We start from the raw sequence: 8,350 nt of genomic DNA, 5'->3' as shown, positions 1-8,350 counted from the left end.
CCAGATAGAGAAACATCACAGAAGCTGTACAGAGACAGTCAAATCCAATGCAAGACTGTAAATAGAAGAGAAAGGTAGACAACCAAAAATGGAACTTTTTTTCCAATAAAGACTTACAAGAGCCATGGCTGAGACAGTGGTAAAATATGACGCATCCTCCCTGTGGTATTGGTATTATTATACCTGGACCACTGTCAGGAATTTGGGGTAATTTAAAGCGCCCCAAAGGTCTAATTTACATATTAAATGGTAAAGATGGGGAATCTATGGAAAAAACATATAAAAGAACATAATGTCACTTGTCTCTAACTGCAGCATGCCGAATAAAAACAGCTTTTGCATGAGTAACTAACAGAAGTTTCAGCTCACATATCACATTCTTTTCAGGAAGATGAAAAATTCAGATAGGACATTGAAGACACACTGAAATAGACAGAGAAGAAAGTGGTGATTAACCACAAACCATAAACCAAATTCTCCCTCCAAGCCCCAGTTTTTTTGAATGTGATATTGTTATTCAGTTTAAAATTCCTTCAACTATGTAGTCCCACTGCGATTAAAAAAAAAAAAAAAAAAGAAACTTCTCAGGAAAGACCTGGCCAAGAAATCAACATAAGGACAGCCAAAAATTGCAGAAAAACAAACTAAAACAGCACCAATACAACTGAAATCGCATGATAGCTAAAGGCACAACCTTAACTAAATGTAATCATTCAAAATGGACTTTCCCTGGGATGTGTGGTTCACCAAGCCAGACGGCCATGTCATTAGACAGCATTCCCCAACAGCAGACCAAGCTGAAGTCAATGTAGTTACTATCATTTGTATAGACTTAGAGGCTCTGAACTACAATTTTAAGGCAAAATATAACATGCATGCAACTGCAAAGATTAGAGTACATAAAACCTGACTGATTCCTCTGTTCAGATGACCCGGTATACTGACTTTGAAGTTCAGGATAAAGTGGCTACAACTGCTATGTATTTTCTTAGAAATCTTTTGGTGTGAACTCTTCAGATGTTACAAATCATTTGGCCTTTGCAGAGAGAGTGTGTGTGTGTGTGTGTGTTTAACAGTGTTGCAATGCATCACAGGCACTAATTTACTGTAAGGTGGTGTGAGCCAGGCAATGCTATATTACCATACAAATCTTTCTATTGAAAAGCCATTGGGGAACTTATTCAAGACACTTCCCCCAAGCAGGTGCACAACACATGAATCCACAGCCTAAGCCAGGACTGCCGTTGCCTTTTGACTGTGAAATGTGTTGCAACCTCACCAGTGGTCAGAGGCCTTGGCATGGCCCTAACAGTCCTGTCCTCATGGTGTATATGGTGAGAAAGTGGCATGGCATCAAAAACAAAAAGCAAATCTGTCTCTGTCCTTCACGGCTGCCAGGGATTAAAAGGTTGTCTTTTCAACACTCTGCCTCGCGAGGACTAACACAGTGGCACGGCGGCTGTTCCCATTCCTCAATGCCAAGGCTGCTGGGACAAGTCTGTACCGCCTCTGCTTTTTGACCTGGTATCCCCTGAAAGAATGTGTTTCCTCCTGAGTGCATCACAATGCTCCGGGAAGCAAGGGCCAGGGCGCGCGCCTGCTGTGATGTTAATTTAATGACGAGCTGCTGTTCAGATGGCTGGTCCAAACAGCTGAATAAAGGGATTGTTGTATTTTGCTCCATTTTGTGGAGAAGGGGCAGAGTGCCCGCGGAGGCCCCTCTGGCTGTCTTACTGCACCGCTCTGGGCACCAAACAGTGGACCCTCTGTGAGTACAGTGGAGTACAACGGCACTTCCTAAAGAAAAAACACAAAGTTCTCCCTTCTTTTCTCTGCTTGTGTCCCAGATAAGCTCCTCCCTGGCCCTGAGTGGGTTTCGGAGTGTTAGAGACCCTGATGAAAAGGGCCCACCGGGTTTTTTGAACAGTAAGACCACAAGTGATGCATACAGTTCTGTTATAACAAAAAGAAGACATTCTACACAGGAGCAAGAGAGCCAAACTTGTACCTGTTGTTAAAAAACAGAATCAGAATAAAGTAACTTGCAAGTACCAATTGGAGTTTGACCTGTCATCCCAATAGATATTCAAGACTCTTAAACTTTCTATTGTCTCAAAAAACAAAGAAAAAAAAAATACACACGCACACACAAACACACACATATATGTATATGTGTATACATATATGTATACACATATACATATATGTGTATATATACACGCACACACACGCACACACATTAATCTTCAATTTAAAAAGCAACAACTTCTATTTGTCTATTTGTCTGTGGAATACAGTGCTGACTCTCTCTCCAGGCTGTAAAGTGTAAAATGTAGCACATTACAGAAATGAAAGTATTTGATATAAAACGGAGGATGGAAAAAGGTCAGGTTCAGTCAAGTGTGTGTGCGTGTGTGTGTGAGTAGGGTGGGGTGAGGTGGTGGTGGGTGTGTGAGTGTGTGTGTGTGTGTGTGTGTGGGGTGGGGGGGGTGGGGGTGGGGTGGGGGGGGGGGGGGGGGTGCTGTCACATTAAATTACCCAGAGTACTTTGTGTCTCTTACGTCCCCAATGACTTTCATCCTGTGATATATTTAGTCACGCTAAAGTCCAAATAAATGGCTTTCTCAAGAGGGGAGACTCGCTGGCAGTCGCAGCTCCACACCAACGCCGGCCCAAAGAACAGCAGCACAGCAAGAGAGCAGCCCACAGTGCATGTAATGATTAAACAAAATCATTTACATTTTAAGCATATAGCTGTTCTCATACAGAGCAACACTCCAACATTACTATTTCAAGCAATAAAAAATAAGAACCACATCTCCCGGACAACAGATTTTTTTAGGGTAATTTATCCACCATGAGATGGATTGGTGACCTGTGCAGGGTGCTTCCCTGCTTGTTCCCCAGAGCATGCTGGGATAGGCTCCAGTCCTCCGTGACCCTGAGTAGGAATAAGTAAGTGAAGACAACTAATGAATGAATAATTTATCCAGGGAAAGCAAGCTGAGCACGTCCACACATTCACGCATGAGCTGTCCCGTACGTCTTATACTGGTGGCCACTAAGCCGCCCCCCCCCTTAAACAGCTGGGGGTTTGCTGCACTGATCAAGGGCACCTTTACAGTTCCTGTTTAGGGGGTAAAGAGTGTATGCTTTCATTTTCACACCTCCATCTTCATATTTGGTGCTGGGCTTTGAACTGGAAAACTCACAAGCCTCCTTCTTCAAAGGATCACTTCAAAGGACCAGACAGTGATTATGAATATTTGGTCCATTTAAGACAGTTTACCCACATTTTACATTGCAAAAAATCCCTTTTGCAAATCATGCAGGAGTAACTAAAGATTTCACATCATGTAATCAAAATTTCTCCATTTTCAGATTTGAATCTTTCGTTGAGACACCGACCTTACAATGTTGCCATTCAAGAACCACAGAAATGAGAATTGGCTGCGTAAAGCAAACATCTCGAGTGGAGAGACCGTGTCACTCCACCCAATTACAGGTCATCAAAACACAACAGTGCTGCTGCTTTTAGGGAAATGACTTTATTACAGTGATGGAATACTGGTGTGAAGAAAGTTTAAAGTCTCTGAAAGTTCATTTTCATATCGTAGCGGAATTAATGGAAATCAATGGCTCGATAAAAAGAAGGAAAAATGATACTGGAGTTCTCAAAAATACAACTGCTTTGGGAAAAGATAAGCAGAAACGTAGCAAAGTATCTACATTTTGTACATGTTACGATTTCTACCTGTGTATATTAAAGTTCTAACAAAGAATCCTAAAATTCACCTGAAAAACTGGTTAAAAGATATAATGTTGTTAATGTGCAGCTAGTCTATCCAAAACAATCTCCATCACCTACAATGAGTATGTACCCTACCGTCTGGGTCAAATGTTGTTGAAGGGTGAACTGTCATTTTAATAACAGTATATAAATGAGACCATGGTTGAGATGATTGGTAGCCTCTACCTCATGCCAGTGGTATTATGACCACATTTCCCAAAAAAACATGTTGCATCCTTTCACAAAAATATGTTATTTCCCATGTCAACTTTTCTTCTTGACTTTGTAAATAGAATAAATGTGTGTGAAGTGAATTTCCATGTCCATTTCACTTATTCCACCATTTATTATTGTGGAAAAAGGAAAAGTGCCCTCTTCTTGTTTTCTGATGTAACACAATTTTCAATAATCTAAGTGTGTTTAAAGTAATGACACTAATGTCAAAATCAATGTGGTAATAAATTATTGATTCTAAATAATGCCATGGCATTCACAACAGAAAACAACTGTGTCATTAATATGATATCTACATTGTTTACAGCATTTTCAATTGAAAATTCACCCTAAAACACAGTTCCTGTCATTACTCTGATCTGGTACGCTTTAATCACAGTTGAGAATGACTTTGAAAGACTGTCTCAAATAATAAATGTGATGCATGTGGTTGTTTCAGATGTTGCATCCAGATGAACTTTTAACCAGAAAATGCCCTCACCCCTTTATCCTGGTTGCTCTCACTGTCTCCATGAAATCTGTTTCTCATTCAGCGTCATTAGAGTAGAGCCAGAATTTGTCTCTTGTCTGTTTTGATGCAGACTTGTTTTTGTTCTTGGCCACTATTAACTGTTGACTCAACTTTTTCTCACTTTTTCTTTCTTGTCAAAAAAGATGTGCATTGCCAAGTAGGGCTTGAATATAACATGATTAGCTCTGCACTTGACTTAGATCTACAGGTAGAAGCAAAGTAGGGGTTTCTGGCACAACTTTACCTACTGCCAAGGTGCATGGAGAAGTGAGAGAGTCTACAGAAATCATGATTAAGACGATAAGCGGAAACACGTTGGTCTATCAATAAAATTGTCCTTTATACTAGAAGCGTTGCTGGAGCTTTGATTTATGTAATCTAAAGGTCACAGTTCTGATCCATGCAACAGCCAATGTGTCCATCAACAGCCATGTCATCTTTAGGACATGAATCCCCAGCTGCTCAAATAACTTGCTCTCAATCAATAAATCTTACTCATCTTTGAACTGCATCCCAAAATGATTCATAAGTCACTGAACTGAACGTTGTGTTTCAGTTTAGATTCAAAGCTCCAAAGCTCCAGAGTTAATCTTCAACAGATAATTCTTTAGGCATGTGAGCAGAAAAGGTCAAGTAAAAGTCAACAAACATGTCGAAATTCTCTAATGACCGCTGAGTGCAAGATGAGTTGTGTAAATTATGTTAATCGAGTCTTTAAGGGTGTTCGCATCACTGTGTACATGTGCATTAGTCCACTATCATAAACCTTTATGGGTGTAAAAGCCCTTGGTCTCTTCTCCATAGCGCTTAAACCTCCGCTTGCTAGAAAGGCCATTTCTAATGTGCTCAAATTGACTTCTGGGCATTGTTCTTGTATTGACAAAGCAAGACAGAGACAAACGACTCTATAGTGTACCACTGTGAGAGCTGAGATTTCTTAAACAGTTGAGATGGATTCTTTGTTCTTTTTCCAAATGTTGTATATGGATGTGCTTGGTAACTTATGATGATGACACAAAACACAAGAGGAAAGGCTAACTGGATGCTGATACATAAGGATCTCTTTCTCCACAAATCACAGCAGGTATAAGTGACCTTGTGGTTGTCTCCCACAGCTCAGGCTGTGAAATGAGCACGAAAAGGTTCAAACATAGCACTTGGTGGAGAGAATGTTTCTTTACTATTGAAATTTCAGAAGCTGAGTGTCTAAAATTGACTGTGCAGTACAGGAGCCTGCAGTGATTATGTAAGAGTGCCAGACATCACTAATTCCTTTGCTGAGAGGAGGCCGTGGGGTAGCTCTTCCTCTTCTTCAAGACAAATCAGGCAAAGCAGACATCTCAGATGACTTGAGCATCCACAAATAAAGAAAAAAAAAGCCTTCTGCTGAATGCCCTCATTAATTTTCAAGTGCAGAAAAACAGTCTATGGGTGCAGCTGGTAGAAATTTCCCATCAAGCTGGGAGGCAGAGCAGTTTTGTGTGAGAGAAAAATGGTGAGTGCTTTGTGTTATTAATAGGTGCTCTGATACATGCTTCTTATTTTTGAGGATGCTTTTAATCCCCATGACCCTAAAATCTTGCCACCCATTCCAAAAATACATTGCTTGTCAAGCAGCAAACAGTTTTGGATACTGTGGGCTCAGTCAACATTATTAGATGTGTGATGCACAAAGTAGAGAATTGGCTCCAGCCAGCAGCCAAATGCTACAATGTTCATTTCGCAGTAAAAGCACCTACATCTAAGAGTTAATACAATGCAAGCCAGGGTCTAGTCAGGAGAGAACAACGTGAAGTGTCATAAAGCTACATTCAAGTTTGACAGGACGCAAGTGCCAAGAGCCAGTGCACCGAGGCAATTCATTGAGTGCATCGAAGCAGATATGGGGGTATTCATGAAAGAGCAGGGTGTTCAACTTTTGCTTAAAGATTGAGAGGGACACCACCAGGGAACTACAGAAGAGAAGAGCCTAGCTTGTGACTTATGCTCCTATTGTGGTGCTAGTAACAGGCGCAAAAGCTGATAGATGTTGACTAAAATTGTGACATTGTGTCTAGACTTACTGCTATTCTAAAAAGAAAAGCATGGTAGCTGGAAAAATTGTGAAAGTAAATTTTGAAATACAGCCACCACTGTAAAACCACCGCTTCCAACTAGTAAACAAATAAAGAACAAAACTCTATGTGGTCCCTCTCGATGAGTTAATTGCTTTGCATTGTAAGCGCCAAGGCCTCCATGCTCGAAGGACAATGCCGACTCTATAGTTGTGACAATGGTGCAGCTCTCAGAGTCAGAAGTTGCGGAAGCAGCGCCATTAGGGAGCTGAAAGCTGTTGAAAGTTAGGGAGCATGCACTGCAAGGACTAATCACGCAGAAGAGCTTTGGAACCACCACCCCCGCCCCAGTCCCTCTACAGCCAGTGTTTCTTTTGAGGAACACTCATTACCTCTGCCGGTGGGAGGCATGGTGGGCTCTGTTGGCATGTGTCAGTGCTGGCACAGCTAAGTGGAGTGAGTCGAGTTAGGATTGTGAGTGGGCTTGGGGTTGAGTTTGGGAGCCGGTCAGTCTCTCACCTGCCTCATGTTATTGTCTGTGTGGCAACAGTGGACCACCCATGGAGGCCTGGTGAAGCCGGGCCAGTTTGCCTGTGGAAACCCCTTCCCCGCCCCACTAGATCTGCAACTCACACAAAGCTGCCAAGAAATGATGAATGCTCTATCTCAGTGGTCACAGATGAATTATCTTTGAGCCTAATCTTACTGCAGACATCAGTCAAATTACATTTGCAAATAGGTCAATATATTTGTCTGACATCTTACAGGACTTGACTTACAGGGCTTGATTTAAAACTGAATTCACCCAATGCAGTGAACTCCACCCATCTAGTGTCCCAAGCAGATTAAAACACTAACAATTACTTGCAGATAATGACCTCGGTCTGTTTGACATCATGTGGCTCCAAATTTGCATCCCAAAATGTTTTTGAATTTGGCAAGGGCACACGATTATGAAGCATCCAATGTAAAAAATGATATTTCATTTCAGTTTTTATGGCATGTATCTGGTCTAGTTCATTATAAATCAACTTCCAAAACTTCCAAAAGTAGTAACACAGCTGGTGACACAGCATCATCAACACTAGTTTCTTGCTGTCATTTTAAAACCTAAAAATATTTATCATATCTATAATAGGTAAATACAGGTAAATTTATCTGTCGCAGGTAAAACTGTTTAAGAAGTAATTGAGGTCCATTGAGACTGACCAAACCTCTCCATTGTTACAGTATTCACCTACTTTTATGTACAGTACTTAAGTGGATATAAGCACAGTGGCACCCTAAGGTATGATTACAGACCCTCAGTGTTTTGTTACATCACACTGTATTTTCTGGGGAACTTATTATTCAGGCAAGAAAAGATCACCAAAAAGTGTCTAACACTGCAGCACACATCTCTAGGGTGATGGACAGTAAGAGGACTCCCTCTGCAGGATTATCAGGGAATACATTATTCTAATAGGTGTACAGCAAATACTATGACAACCCACCTAATAGTGAGCTGCACTCACTTTAGCAACATTAAAAATGCTTCTCATCACAGCAGAGGATTTAGAAAACTAAATAAATACCCGCTTGCAACTAACTATGGAAATTTCACTGAAAGAGCAAATATTGCAAATAATATGCACAATCAGAGCAAAACTGTGTAAGACAGTGATATATGTGTAATTTGGCAGCCTAAAAAACATAAACTGAGCTGTGCCTATGTAGCACTAGACTTCAGTGCTGCTGATGATTAAATGACACCACGGGTGC

This window comes from Myripristis murdjan, chromosome 6 (assembly GCF_902150065.1).
Source record: "Myripristis murdjan chromosome 6, fMyrMur1.1, whole genome shotgun sequence".
NCBI lineage: Eukaryota > Metazoa > Chordata > Actinopteri > Holocentriformes > Holocentridae > Myripristis > Myripristis murdjan.
This window is presented reverse-complemented; position numbering follows the sequence as displayed.